The following is a 5,000-nucleotide window of genomic DNA, read 5'->3' on the forward strand; positions in this document are numbered from 1 at the left end:
CTCAAAAGAGTCTGACTAGTGCAGGCTAGTACACTTAGCACACTCAAAAGAGTCTGACTAGTGCAGAGTAGTACACTTAGCACACTCAAGAGTCTGACTAGTGCAGAGTAGTACACTTAGCACACTCAAAAGAGTCTGACTAGTGCAGGCTAGTACACTTAGCACACTCAAAAGAGTCTGACAAGTGCAGAGTAGTACAATTAGCACACTCAAAAGAGTCTGACTAGTGCAGGCTAGTAAACTTAGCACACTCAAAAGAGTCTGACTAGTGCAGGCTAGTACACTTAGCACACTCAATACTCGCCATCTTGGACAGGTAGCAAAAGGGGAGGGTCCAACTGGAGTAGTCACAATTTCCAGGAAGCAGGTAAATATTGTTACTTATAATCACTTCTTCTTCTCTTCTTTGATACTTGACATTAGTTTCAGATGATACCACACACGTATTATCCGATACCAAGTAGTTACAGGATCATACAATAAAATATAATACTTCATGAACCAATACTGATGAAGAAATACTGATGTAAAGGGTAGGTGTCGCGCTGTTTTCTGTTTGAACATGTTCTATCTACACCTCTGTTCAAATGTAATAATCACTTATTCTTCTCTTCTTTGATACTGGACATTAGTTTTGGATGATACCACACATTTAGGTATGGATCCGATACCAAGTAGTTACAGGGTCATACATTGGTCATATTCAAAGTCCTCATGTGTCCAGGGACGTATTTACTGACTTTATGAACATAATATGAATTTTTTAAAAGGGAAAAAGATTTTGTGACGATAAAAAATATCGATGTAATCATAGTAGTATCGACTAGACACTTGGTATCATTACAGTGGATGTCAGGTGTAGATCCACCCATGGCATTTGTTTACATTGTGAGCTATTGTATCCTCCTACGGTGTGTAGTGAAGCATGTTTAGCTATTCCTCCTCCTCCAGTGATAATGATACTTGTAAGAAGCTTACTTTGTCGCCATGGAGGCCAGGATTAGTGATTTAGAAGTAGCTGAAACACTGTGGATGGATGTTAGCCGTGTCTTAAAGCAGCTCTTCCTGAGGGTGTTTCAGTGTTATAACTTCACCTTTATGTTGCGTCCATTCTCCCTTTTCTGTCTACACACTGTGTCTGCTTGTAGGTACTCTGTGTGTGTGCGCTGCCCAACATGCTCCTCTGCTGGTAAAAGCAGCAATGTCACCACCTGACGACGACGCGCCGTCACGCTTGGGAAGCGGTACTTTTCAAACAGGGTATAGTACCGTGTTTGATTCATTAGTACTGCGATACTATACTGGTACTGCGATACTATACTAGTACTGTGATACTATACTAGTACTGTGATACTATACTAGTAGTAGAGCAAGCAGAAAATGGCTGGCAGAGGAATGAAGCTTTGGTAGAGACATGGTTGCACACCGAGGCATGTTGGATGTAAAAATGTGTACATGGGAAAGTTATAAAAAAGAGGGGTTAGTAAATGGAGGTTATTTATATTTATATTTATATTATTAATAAGCTTGAGGAGTAACTGGCCCACTTACAAACTTTTCTATGGCCGTGTGCACACAAATATGCAGCTTTTGTTGTCTTTACAACTGGAGCGAGTGAGCGCTAGCAGGACAAGGATTAGGGGCCCCACCCACCACAGGCGGGGCCCCTGGCTGCACACCCGCACGGCCCCTGCAGGCTGCTGTCAGTGCCACTCAAGTCACACCGGAGAGCTTTGTTGTGTTGGGAGAAGAAAACAACAACAACAACACAGGGCACTCGGTATGAAATATGACCACAAACATATTCCCAGTCCCTTCCTGCTCTGTCACTGATAAGAATACAATAGCACAGTGTTAGTGCTGGTCTTGTATTGCAGTCATACTGGGTCCCATGCCCGGGTAGGAAGGTATTTATGTTGTTATTATAGTTTTGTCTTGTATTGCAGTCATACTGGGTCCCATGCCCGGGTAGGAAGGTATTTATGTTGTTATTATAGTTTTGTCTTGTATTGCAGTCATACTGGGTCCCATGCCCGGGTAGGAAGGTATTTATGTTGTTATTATAGTTTTGTCTTGTATTGCAGTCATACTGGGTCCCATGCCCGGGTAGGAAGGTATTTATGTTGTTATTATAGTTTTGTCTTGTATTGCAGTCATACTAGGTCCCATGCCCGGGTAGGAAGGTATTTATGTTGTTATTATAGTTTTGTCTTGTATTGCAGTCATACTGGGTCCCATGCCCGGGTAGGAAGGAATTTATGTTGTTATTATAGTTTTGTCTTGTAAGGCAGTCATACTGGGTCCCATGCCCGGGTAGGAGGGTATTTATGTCGTTATTATAGTTTTGTCTTGTATTGCAGTCATACTGGGTCCCATGCCCGGGTAGGAAGGTATTTATGTTGTTATTATAGTTTTGTCTTGTAAGGCAGTCATACTGGGTCCCATGCCCGGGTAGGAAGGTATTCATGTTGTTATTATAGTTTTGTCTTGTATTGCAGTCATACTGGGTCCCATGCCCGGGTAGGAAGGTATTTATGTTGTTATTATAGTTTTGTCTTGTATTGCAGTCATACTGGGTCCCATGCCCGGGTAGGAAGGTATTCATGTTGTTTTTATAGTTTTGTCTTGTATTGCAGTCATACTGGGTCCCATGCCCGGGTAGGAAGGTATTTATGTTGTTATTATAGTTTTGTCTTGTAAGGCAGTCATACTGGGTCCCATGCCCGGGTAGGAAGGTATTTATGTTGTTATTATAGTTTTGTCTTGTAAGGCAGTCATACTGGGTCCCATGCCCGGGTAGGAAGGTATTTATGTTGTTATTATAGTTTTGTCTTGTATTGCAGTCATACTGGGTCCCATGCCCGGGTAGGAAGGTATTTATGTTGTTATTATAGTTTTGTCTTGTATTGCAGTCATACTGGGTCCCATGCCCGGGTAGGAAGGTATTTATGTTGTTATTATAGTTTTGGAATGTTGCTATCATGCACAATCTTTGTGAGAGATGTCTTTGTTTAATGCTTTCTAACTGATAAATACACTTCCTGACCTGAATATTAAGCAAGTATTAGCCATATTGTTATTATCAAGCGCTAACGTTAAAGAACTGCAATTTTTTGGGTGAATTTTGCCTAAATCACTTTCAAATGCATCCAAAAAGTGTCAACAATAATGAATTTAGGTTGTGTAACATGTATAATAACCAACTGTACAACATTGTTATTGTAAGAGTGAACACGATATTCTAGTGACTCACTCCATGGACACTTGTCAGTTTGGTCCAGCTGGCCGGGCACGTTTTTTTCCCGGTTTATTTGGGGTAAGCACTCCATTTATGGCGGCGTGACGTGGCTCCGAGTTCCACATTTAAAGCGTCAAAGTGACGCCGACCTCACTCTCTCGGCTGCTGTCTGCTCCAACCTTTTCACCCTCGTCTTGGTGCTGGCTTCTACAAGCAGCAGTTCATCCTCACTATATTCAGCTTCATAAAGATAAGGTTGTGAATCCTCATTTATCCAAAAATAGTCGTCTTTGTTGTCTGTAACCAAGTCTACAGTAAATATTGTACATATTACATATTGTTATGAAGGTGTCTGTTACTACATTATATATACTGTATACTTGCAGTGTGTATATTGTACTTATTACATATCGTTATGAAGGTGTCTGTTACTACATATATATATATATATATATATATATATATATATATATATATATATATATATATATATATATATATATATATATATATACTTACATTAGCATATATTACATGTTATGAATGTTACTACATGACATATATACTTACATCATGTATGTATTACATGTTATTATGAATGTTACTAGATACTACATATATACTTACATCATGTATATATTACATGTTATTATGAATGTTACTAGATACTACATATATACTTACATCATGTATATATTACATGTTATTATGAATGTTACTACATGACATATATACTTACATCGTGTATATATTACATGTTATTATGAATGTTACTACATGACATATATACTTACATCATGTATATATTACATGTTATTATGAATGTTACTAGATACTACATATATACTTACATCATGTATATATTACATGTTATTATGAATGTTACTACATGACATATATACTTACATCATGTATATATTACATGTTATTATGAATGTTACTACATGACATATATACTTACATCATGTATATATTACATGTTATTATGAATGTTACTAGATACTACATATATACTTACATCATGTATATATTACATGTTATTATCAATGTTACTACATGACATATATACTTACGTCATGTATGTATTACATGTTATCATGAATGTTACTACATGACATATATACTTACATCATGTATATATTACATGTTATTATGAATGTTACTACATGACATATATACTTACATCATGTATATATTACATGTTATTATGAATGTTACTACATGACATATATACTTACATCATGTATATATTACATGTTATTATGAATGTTACTACATGACATATATACTTACATCGTGTATATATTACATGTTATTATGAATGTTACATGACATATATACTTACATCATGTATATATTACATGTTATTATGAATGTTACTACATGACATATATACTTACATCATGTATATATTACATGTTATTATGAATGTTACTAGACACTACATATATACTTACATCATGTATATATTACATGTTATTATGAATGTTACTACATGACATATATACTTACGTCATGTATATATTACATGTTATTATGAATGTTACTACATGACATATATACTTACAACAAGTGTATAAAACCTTAATAGATGCTTTATAGGTGGAGTAGAGCAACTCCCCCTAGCTCAATTGTTAGCTGACTTTTGCTAACATTTATTTAGGAGTTAGAATGCTTAAAAACATTTCAACTAATGTGTGCTGCTCTCACATAAGGATTGTGAATGATTGCATAAAAAGTGTAGTTTCCCTTTAACTTGAAG

The 5,000-nt window shown here is 36.3% G+C and overlaps 1 protein-coding gene across 2 annotated transcripts in view; it reads right to left on the reverse strand.

Moving 5' to 3' along the window:
• LOC133653314 (DNA (cytosine-5)-methyltransferase 3B-like) overlaps nt 1–5,000 on the reverse strand; it is a 34,339-nt gene that overhangs the window by 29,105 nt on the left and 234 nt on the right. The gene's annotated exons all lie outside the window — the stretch shown is intronic.

This window comes from Entelurus aequoreus, linkage group LG07, assembly GCF_033978785.1.
Source record: "Entelurus aequoreus isolate RoL-2023_Sb linkage group LG07, RoL_Eaeq_v1.1, whole genome shotgun sequence".
Taxonomy (NCBI): Eukaryota; Metazoa; Chordata; class Actinopteri; order Syngnathiformes; family Syngnathidae; genus Entelurus; species Entelurus aequoreus.